The sequence below is a fragment of the Doryrhamphus excisus genome, linkage group LG16 (genome assembly GCF_037039965.1).
Source record: "Doryrhamphus excisus strain RoL-2023G ecotype Guam linkage group LG16, RoL_Dexc_Guam_v1.1, whole genome shotgun sequence".
NCBI lineage: Eukaryota > Metazoa > Chordata > Actinopteri > Syngnathiformes > Syngnathidae > Doryrhamphus > Doryrhamphus excisus.
This window is the reverse complement of record NC_136372.1, coordinates 10961409-10972766: the sequence shown is the minus strand read 5'-3', so window position 1 is coordinate 10972766 and position 11358 is coordinate 10961409. Positions and strand designations below refer to the sequence as shown.

At 38.2% G+C, this 11358-nt stretch overlaps 1 protein-coding gene across 1 annotated transcript in view; it reads left to right on the top strand.

Annotated features, from left to right (window-relative positions):
- Positions 1-1653: 1653 nt before the first annotated feature.
- Positions 1654-11358, top strand: part of tanc2a (tetratricopeptide repeat, ankyrin repeat and coiled-coil containing 2a) — a 50430-nt gene continuing 40725 nt past the window's right edge. The window contains exon 1 of the mRNA XM_058049171.2: positions 1654-1952. The gene's annotated coding sequence lies outside the window, so the exon portion shown is untranslated. The remainder of the gene's footprint in view (positions 1953-11358) is intronic.

Here is an 11358-nt window from a genome sequence, read left to right as displayed (position 1 = left end):
TGCAAGGAGAAGCTGCAGGGAGAGAAATATTGCACAGCAGGACAAAAGCAAGGGAAAGAGAGGGATGTGACAGGTGGAGTAAAAAAGGAGTCTTAAACCTGAGGAAGTTGCTTTCCTTATGCAATGAATGAAGCCGGTAAATCAACATGAGCAGGTTTCCGGGTATGGCTCATCATAACTCAGTTAACATGTCCACTAAACAAATATTTGATGCTTGCTTTAGTCTGTCATGCTTTGACCCACTTTGCTTTTGAGCTAAATCAACTCCACACCTCAAATGTGCTCACTTATTTTGGATTACAATGCATGTAGATCGGAAATTATATATAAAGTATATATATAAATATTAGGGATGTCCAATATTTATCAGCCCGATATCAGTATCAAAATGTGATATCGATCGATATTGTTATTGTATATGGCATATGGGCATATGGGTTTTCAGCCAAAAGTGTGGGCAACAGTGCAATAATGGTATCCAATAACAAGTAAATTGTATCTATTGTCAAAACCGATATCGATACCAATGCCTATATGTCCAACATGCGGCCCACGGCTATTTTTCATAGGCCCGTGTCACATTCTCATAATTTTACATTTTTTACAAGACTAAAGTGAAAACATTAACATTTTAATATTGTGGAAAAATAATATATAATAATTAATAAAATAAAATAAAATAAAATAAAATAAAATAAAATAAAATAAAATAAAATAAAATAAAATAAAATAAAATAAAATAAAATAAAATAAAATAAAATATATTTATATTATATTATTAATATAATATATTTATATATTTTTATATTTATATTACCAATATCGATACCAAGAGGTGTCCAACATGCGGCCCATGGATATTTTTCATAGGCCCGTGTCACATTCTCATAATTTAACAATTTTACAAGAATAAAGTGAAAACATTAACATTTTAATATTGTGGAAAAATAATATATAAATATAAGACAGCTGGGATAGGCTCCAGCACCCCCCGCGACCCTCGTGAGGACAAAGCGGTAGAAAATGAATGAATGAATGAATAATATAATATAATATAATATAATATAATATAATATAATATAATATAATATAATATAATATAATATAATATAATATAATATAATATAATATAATATAATATAATATAATATAATATAATATAATATAATAAAGTTGAAATACTGTATTAAATAAATTAAGAAAACATTTTTACAATTGTAATATTATGAGATGAGAAACAAACAAAACAACATAATAGCAGTAATTTGGGGGAAAATTAGGTAATGGAAAAAATACTTTAAAATAAAATAAAGTAAAGAATAAAATGTTTACAAACAACAACAATAGTAGACATAGAAAAAGCAGCTCGTCATATTCTAGTGTGAAAATAAAGAACAAACTTTTACAACTTAATTATGGGGAAAATATTTCAGCAGAATGATGAAAGAATCTTTGACAAAAAAATCACATAACCATTCACTGACGTTGTAAAAAAAAAAGTATCAGTATCAATACAGGTACAGTGTTGCATTTACTTGGTATCACATCGATTCCATCATTTGCAGTATCACCCACCCCTAACGCCGCCCACCGCCTCTTGTTGTCAGCAGCAGTGGGACACGAAGACCACGCCCCTTCATGAATAATTCATCACCCTCCCTTCACCAGAGGAGGCTCGTGCCAGTGGAGCTTCCCAGACGTCAAGCGTACATTTCACCGGTAAAGACATCCGCCGCCATAGTATCTACTATCGCCTTTTTCGTCACCGATAAGAACATGAAAACACCCAGCAATGACTGGGGCGTGGAAGTCGGGTTCCAGGAGGTTTTCTGCCGGTGTATTTACAGGAGAACAAGCAGCGAGGGCTTGACATCACCCCGACCGTGACCGACCTATTATTTGCCATTAATGACGCCATTTGTATCCACGCTGAACTGAAAACAATTACACAGGTAAGTCTCTTATTTATATAACTATGCATAATACACTCAACAATATCACCATGGCTCAGGTATATTAGTATTGCTAATCATTATCCTAGAAAATGAAGAGGAGGATTACTATGTAAACCGTTGTGAATACTGAATAAACATTGTGTTTTATTATCAGTATTAAATTTATTGCCTGAATGAAAAGCACACTGACAGTTTTACAGTTACAATGATAGAATAATAGCCTAACTCCCAATTCAAGCAGTGTGTGTGTGTGTGTGTGTGCCATTGTATGTGGAAATTACTTTTAACTGTTCAAGCCAAGCTGGTGGTGACCAGTTGTTTTGACAGGAAGCAAATCCTTTGTGAGGAAATGACGGGATTATCTCACACTAAATGACAACATACGCCCCTTCCTACATCTATATCGCCATAGTGGCTCTGAATGTGTTTGTGTGTGTTCTCTGTATATCGTTTCTGTCTATCTATCATCATCAGTTCTTCTGTCTATCCATCCACATTGCATTTACCTATCCACTAAGCCACATGTGTCAATGGAGGGCCGAGGCACTGCAGGTGATTTAACTGATGAGGTCCTTCCACCAAATTGAAGGAGGTTTGATCGAAAGAAAACTGTGGCTCAACCCTCCATGGCACAGGTTTGACATCAAAACATCATCATTTGTCCATCTGTCGTTCATCCAACCATCAACGATTGTCCCATCCGTAGTACATTCATCAATCTTGTCATGTCCCCATCCTTTATCCTCTATCCAAACATCCATTACTAACATCAATCTGTCATCCATTGACTTAACCATCCATCATTCGTCCAGCCATCAACCATTTATCTACCATCCATCTAAACATCATCATGAATCCATCCGACATCCATCAATTCATCCATCCAACCATCAACCATCCATTTGTAGTCCATTCATTAATGTCATCTCTCTATCCTTTAATCTGTCCAGTTTTGTATCTATCCATACATTCAAGCATCCACCCATTATTTACAGTCAGCCAACATCCATCATTCGTCCATGCGTCCTCCATTTATCTACTACCCACCCAAACATCCTACATCCAATATATTTACCCATCCAGCCATCCATTCCTTTTATCTTTCTCATGTCAACCAATCCTATAATCCATCTTTCCATCCATCATCCTGTGAATATTCTCATGTATCCAGGTCATTGTGTTCTCAGGGCATTCAACCAATCGCAACTGGACTGTTCAGATTGTCTTAGAAGACGTTTCGCCTCTCATCCGAGCAGGCTTCATCAGTTCATGAACTGTCAGACTAGATAGGACAGCTCTAGTCTATTTCATGTTCAGACTTGGTGTGATCACACACCTAGATAAGACAGTTCTAGTCTATTTCATGTTCAGACTTGGTGTGATCACACACCAGTCAGACTAGATAGGACAGTTCTAGTCTAAGAACCTGGTGCAAGATCCAATCTATTTATCCTCTAAATGAGGAGGTTGGTCCAGACAGGAACGGTTGGCTCTTTAGTGGTGTCCCGTGACGATCGTTAGGATACAATGGAGTGGGGCCTCTGCCCACCAACGATGGTCGTTTGGGTTGTATCATGTTGATATCCCATTCAAATGATGATGACGATGCGATCCATTGAATGCCCTGAGAATCCATTAACCATTTACTGATCTAATCAGCCATCAATCAGCTATCATTTGCCCTCCATCCAGCTATCATCAAGAATGCATCCATAGTGCATTTATCAATCTCTCTATCCTTTTTATATAGCCCTTTCTCCATCTATCTAAACATCCATGTATCTATCCATTATCAACATCCATCTGTCATCCATTGACTTATCTAACCATCCATCATTCAAACATTGTCATTTTTCCCTCATCCATGGATTTATCTGTTCATCCGTCAGTCAAACAGTCATTCTTCCATCTGTCATCCATGGATTTATTTGTCCGGTCATAATTCAAATATCATATTTACATGTATCTATGTCATGCATGAATCCATCTTTCCATCTATTCATTCATCATCCATTCATCCGTCCCGCCCATCATCCATTTACAGTACCTATCCGTCATCCAATGTCCAGCTATCGTCTATATATATTTGTATGATCATGGTCAGCCGTGCAGTTCAAAATAAATAACCATTGTCACTAACCTTTCTTTTTTAGAATACACCCTGCAAGTAATGATTTTGTTTCAAATCATGAAAGTAGCAAACAGGTTATTGTGTCTTACTGCAAACATGGCTTCCTCCACTACAGTTTGGTGTTTGAGATGTTCTTTTGGCATATTTTGTCCTCTGCCCACCCCCACTGACTTCTGTTCCTCAACAGTGGCGGTGCAGATGGGTGTAATCCAACGTTAATCTGCCTAACTTTGTAGCCCATAGTCTGGGTTTAGTGCTACTCTGATTAAAAACCCTCCCACCATGTCACTCATTAGTTAATTAGATCACTCGTATGTGCTAATTAAAGGCGCAAGCACACAGCACTTGAAGTGCCAGACCTTTGCAATATAATCATTTTATTCAGACTGATTGTTGGCCAGTTCATTCCCACTGTGAGCCTACTGTAGGGGTGGGATACTAAATTATATTGAATTGTGTAAATATATTTAAGGCATAATTCTAAAAAAGTGATTGTACTTTGCCTTTATTATTTCATTGAAACATTTCTAACTACATGTTCTGTAGCAATATGTAATATCACACATAAAAATATAGTTATGTAATAAGAATATAATTTCAATCATACTGAAGAAGCTAGGGCTGCGTGATATATTGATGTTATGATTGCCAACTTGGTGACTCTGTCGCTAAATCTGGTGAAATTCCAAACCCTTGTGGCAACATATTTTCTCAAAAGTTCCTTTTTTTGCATCATTGGGCAGTTTTCTGGTATTTGTGGACTGAAAAGTGAAAATACGTATTGTTGTTCAGTTTGTGTGTTGTCATTGAGCAGCAGCGGTTGCTCCTGAGACGTCCACCCCCCCCCCCCCCCCCGCCCCCCTAAAGTCCTCCATCCTTGAGCCGTGATGCCACAGGGGTGGATAAATAAACAAGTAGTCTGTAATTATTACGCTGTCCAGACTTTGAAAGGGACTAGCCAAGATTATAGTTATTTAAGAATCAAGTTTATTTGTCGTTCTAAACATAATGAAGGTGTTTTACTAATTTTGTTTGTCTCTCTTTGACATTGTCTAAACTCACTTTGTGGAATTATTGTGGAAAGGTTATTGGGGTATATATCATATATACGTATATATATATATATATATATATATATACGTGTGTATATATATATATATATGTATATGTGTATATATATATATATATATATATATATATATGTATATGTGTGTATATGTATATATGTATATGTGTTCAGTATATTACTTTTAGTTCATCTTGCCCAGCCCAAGGCTATAGGAGCAGTTGTGTTTGCCTCTTATCTGACAGACCTGCTGCAATAAAGCTTTCATACATACACTCAATCTTTGTTCTCGTGGATGACAATCTAATAAAAGCAACCAAAAAATAGTTGTAGAATTCAGGATGATACTTCCCTGCTTTTAATTTTGGAGCTTATTTAGCACCAAACAGGAAGTCACTGTATGACTGCAGTTGATCCAGGCAGTAGTTGTTGTCATTTCATGCTTTACGATAGTCAGGAAGCGGACAATATTCATAAAAAAAAAGATCTCTTTGGGCTAGTTAGGGCGAGTAGTTAGTGAGCAGACCTCACAGCTAGGAGACCTGAGTTCAATCCCACACTCGGCCATCTCTGTGTAGAGTTTGCATGTTCTCCCCGTGCATGCGTGGGTTTTCTCCGTGTACTCCGGTTTCCTCCCACATTCCAAAAACATGCTAGGTTAATTGGCGACTCCAAATTGGTATGAATGTGAGTGTGAATGGTTGTTTGTCTATATGTGCCCTGTAATTGGCTGGTGACCAGTCCAGGGTGTGTACCCCGCCTCTCGCCTGAAGACAGCTGGGATAGGCTCCGGCAGCCCCGTGACCCTCGTGAGGATAAACGGTAGAAAATGAATGAATGAAAGATACCTTTTGATGTCAACAAAAGTGGTTTTGATTTTTGATATGACAGATTCATACAAATGCACGTTCACCTGTCGGTCTTTTGTTTTGTGTTCTGTTTTCAGTATTAGCTGTGAAAAAGTGTTGCAGGCAGAGTCTGTTTGCAAGTTGGAAAGAAGATGTTGTGTGATTTAGTGACTCAGGTTTCCAGATGGCAAGAGAGAGTAGAGTGCAGGCTGCTTGACTGTCGTCCTTGATGATATTAACAGCTTTCCATTTTGTCGGGGCTAAGGCCTTATGACACCCTTGTGTGTGTGCCAAGCATTTTGAAGCTGTCCTGTGACATGTTTACAACCCTAAACAGTCATGTTGTCATGCGGGAGTTCAACCCATCTTGTCAGAAGAGCACATCTGCGTAATAGATAATATAACTACATACCTGTATTATATATTAAAAGTTAAAACAAATAACCAGAGAAGCGTATTGAGTCAGTCAGTCAGTTCATGGAACTAGCACGGAACAAGGAAAGAGGTCACGGGAACTGTGAGTGATTTCATCACAAACATGCAAATTATTTCATTTATTTAGTACTCCTGACAGCAATTGTCTTTTAATGTCTTATCACGCTTCAGCACCACAGGCGCTTGTTAATCTTTCTTAGCATGCAGCATAGATATCGCTAACCCAGTTGTGTAGGTAATTTCATTTCCAAGATACTTAAAGTTAAGTTGTCTGATGTCTCATAACTCACATACAAAATGCATGAATTGCCGCCATATGAGCATTTCAGCCTTATCTATAGTTTAATTATTCCAGGTTTCCCAACACTAACACATGACACACTGTGTTTCAGATACCTGAGAGTCATTAGCATATGCAAATGGAATCCTTGAACCATCTGCCAAGCGATCTGTTGATTTAGCATACAGGATTCAAACGTGCGCTATAAAATACTACACTTATTCTGGTTTGGCTTTTCTCTCAGTCCCCCCTGGCCTGTTGTGGAATGCTCACATGGCCCCAACATGGCGAATGATGAAAATGATGGTTTGAGCTTCTTACTTTCACCTTCTTCGCGACTCTGTGTGAAAGCATTTCTAAAGTTAACAACAAATAAAATGGAGGTTAACTAGTTAGCTTGCCAGCATGCTATGGCCGTCTCTTGTGTCCCTGCGGTGATCCTGTGGCCTGCACATTAGCAACATGGTGAAAACAAAGACTAATAAGGTAAATGTAACTGTACGGGTGTTGTTTCATGTCTACAGGGGTCTAATAATGGTAAAAAAAGCACATTTAGAAAGTCATCAACAGGTGTTCTATGCGGTAAGTACTAAAATATTACATTTATTAATATTGAACCCAACTTCAGAGATTCTGTTGTATTTTTTCATTTCAATAGCGTTTCTCATAAAGGCATATCTTAATCTTAATCTTAATCAAAATGCTGGCGCTTTGTTTGGGTTACTTGTGACGTAATGGTTATTTAAAAAACTGCAGTGTCAACGGCTGATGACATCATAAAAGCGAAGGAGGGGACAGTGACTTCTGGTTCTGGTTTCCATGCTAACACACTGTTGTGTTGCGCTAAAAATACAGTTGGACTCATGCAATGGAATAATAATGCACCGTATAGTATGCTAACCAGAATTTTTATATAAATTTCCAACCCAAATGTACACTAACCAGGACGGATGCTAACTGAGGTTCCGCTGTACTTTGCTGTCTTTCGTGCGGGTTATACTGTACTGTATTACTGGCTAAAGTAGTGATTTTCAACCACTGTGGCGCGGCACACTAGTGTACCTTGAGAAACCGTCAGGTGTGCCGTGAGGAATTATCCAATATCACTTTTTATAATTAACATTTATTAATCATCATTTGCAAATATTATGTCAATAGCCATTATGTCAATAGTATACATGAACCCAAATATTCCAATTGCCTTTGGTTTATTTGCTCAAACGGAAAGAATTGAACAGGGATGGAATATTCCTTTAACCAATCCGATTGAGGTATCTTGTACCCGCTCAAACGGAAAGTTGTCAGGGCGTGTTCTTCTTCGTGGTGTTTTTCTTCTTCTGTTGTTTGTTGGTGGTTGGCAAGCAGCTTTCGTGTGCATTACCGCCATCTGTGAAACAGAATCTAAACCCTTCTATACTTTATTCACAAGTGCAGTTTTATTAAAAAAGAAAATATATATCTATATAAAACATGTCCTGAGTTTAATTATAAAATATAAGCAAGATTAAATTTGATCTTTTCCTGTTTAAATTTATCCCGGGTGCGTTTTTTCAGCGCATGCTCAGATATGACGTAACACGCAGCTTCAGACTTTCTTCAGTTTTAAAAATGGAGGCCAGCAATCGGCACTGGACTAACCAAAGTTTGTTTTTGATTCAAACTAAATTTCAAGACTGGACAGACGAAAAACTGGCAATATGGAGTTATTCCAACAAGTGAAAGAAAAACTTGGGGAAGCCGGTATTACGTGATATTGATGTTTACGTTTTACTGGGCATGCCCTATTGACTATTCTGGTTGATTTTCACGGCGCATGTAGACAAGAGATTGGAATATTCCTTTCCATGGATACCATTGCTTCCCGAAAGGTCATTCGGAAAGAGAAAACTCGTCATTGTAAAAACGTGGCTACTGTCGAGTGTCTGTGGTGCAAAGACTGGCAGAGCAATGTAATATTGGTCCGTGTGGCAACACCTACCTTGTTCCTCCAATAGACTTATTGATGCACGTGTGAGGTCGTGGTGACATTTTGTAACATTTTTGGTGAGTGGTGTGCCACAAGATTTTTCCAATGTAAAAAACGTGCTGTGGCTCAAAAAAGGTTGAAAATCACTGGGCTAGAGCCCCAATCCCTAGCTATTGGAGTGTCTAGTGTCCCAAACTCATAAATAAATGGGCGGGTTGCATAAGGAAGTGTGTAAAAAAAAAAAAAAAAAAGACCAGGCCAAAAGACCTTCTTCATTAAGAAATCAACAAATTACTGCACATTTGTCTTTTTTTCTGAGCTTTGTAAATGACAAAACAGTTCTTTACTGAAAGGGCCCATTCTTCAATTGCTACTGGTATTTTCTATCCCATGTGTTTCCTGTTGTCATTTCTCAAATGTGTGTGTGTCTGTGTTTGGAGTGGGGGATACCCTTGAGGACAGTTCCCAGTGTTTTTGTTTAAGGTTCAACTCTAGCTGTGAGAAACGTAATTACCTCATGGCAACACTGTGACGAATGCCACCACTACCAAAGTCCAACAGTCATTTACCCAAAACGTATTTTGTCAGTGCACAAGTGAATACAAAATGTTTGCATTTTATTATAATTCTTCGAAGTTGCCCCGTCAAGATAATCAATGAATCAATCATGAATCAATGAATCAATATTGACGTGCATACAGATAGTATTTCCCCAGACGGACCAATCAATCATAGCAGAATGACATCATGCAGACTAATCCCCTTCCTGAACTAAAGATGTTGATACGGTGGCCTGAGCACCGGTGAAACTTGACAGAAAGACTCCCCTTGTGGAGTGTGAATGGAAGCTTAGTTTAGCAGAGCATGCTGTGTGCATTTACACCATATTGCCTTTTACCACCTGTTAATATCAGCCAGAGACTGAGTCCATTTTATTTTCAATTGATTTTTTTGTCAATTTTTTATGTCTGTTGAATATATTTGATGTGCTTTACATTCCTATTCCAGTGTTAAATTCTCTATACCATATATTATCACAGAGAAAACAGTCTCAAAGTCATTTTGTTAGTAATTTGTAGGACAATTATAGTCCAGCAAAATTCATCATGCCAGGCCCATTTAGGGTTGTACTTACTTTTGTTGCCAGTTGTTCAGACATGGGCTACGTTTACATGCACCAATAACCCTTTTGAAAAAACGGGGTATGCTCATATTCCGATTTTTAAAATATTTGGAGCGAGGAGGAAACTAACCATCTCATTAATGTGGTGAAATATCCCGGGTTGTTCATTATATGCCTTGCTGGTGTTTTTTTTTTGTATACAGGAAGAAGAAGAGACATTGCGTTACGACATTCTCCGTGCATTGAGACGTTGTTTGTGCGTTGTGCATCGTTGTGATCGGATATCCCGATTGTTTACAATTACCATGTATACAGGAATAACCCTGTTTGCTCAGGCATGTAAACACATTATTCCCATTGTTTCAGAAACCGGAATATTGACCTTAACCGGAATATTACTGCATGTAAACGTAGAGATTGATAGCTGTTTGTTGACATCCTTGTCTTGACTGAAGTGTAGAATGTCTTAAATAAAATACTACCCTTTTAGTTTTCATGTAATTCTTGCGAGGATTAATCTGAGATATACCACTTTGTATGCTATCCACATCATTTGCATACATTCCATTTGTATGTCAGATGGTAGCATTAAATCATTGTTCAGCAGTAATTGGGTTGTCCATCTGTGCTGTCTAAGGAAGTGGGCCACTTTTATTTTGTACATATGCAAAATATATAACAAAGCTCGCACTGACACCAGTTATTAATCCTGTTTTGTGAATGTTCAGACTCTATACGTTACATTTGTGTTGTTTTGAGGACAGCGCTCGATTTTACATGGCGGACACAGCCAATTACACCGATGTTGGACAGACGCTTTGTTGAGGGATGGTGCATAGTCAAGGAAGCCATTAAAGTGTGGTAATAGTCTGAGTTTTTTATTTTCATTGTGTGGGGTTGTCACCAAGTGCACATATTCACATATGTATGTCCAAGACATTCAATGCAGAACTTCACAATGTTCCTCTGTACAGATGTGTGGTAAGTCTGATATTTTGAACAGCCATGGATGCAGAAAGGAGCATATAATATACGTATTAAGGCTGGGCTTTTTGCATCATCATTAGCATATGAACAAGGTGGGGGAGTCAGCCAAATCTGTTTGAGCCCACCCTTTCTATTGCTATCAAGGATAGAGGAGGTCAGATGGAGCAGTAACTGACGGCAGATGGTGTGTGTGTGTGTGTTTCTCTGTGCGTGCACATGTGTGTGCGTGATTCACATGAATGAGCTGCCAGTGCTGAGTCATGTTTTCTTGCTACAGACTGCTACGAGTGACTCAGGGATCAGACATGAAATCAGTTTCTTCTTTCACGCATTTCCCGGTAACTACCAGAACCACAACAGGATGTGACCGGAGGGGGCAGAGATCCTTGCTTTTTTATCAAGTTGACTGGGCATTCAGCGCTCATGCTACACAAGCAGGAAGCCAAATGTCAATATCTGCCAGGGGCTGTGAAACATCTGCAATGGTGTTAAATGGTGCTAAATAGATGTACAGCATGAATGTGACAATATCAGTATCAATCAACACATACCACTAGTGTTGTGCAA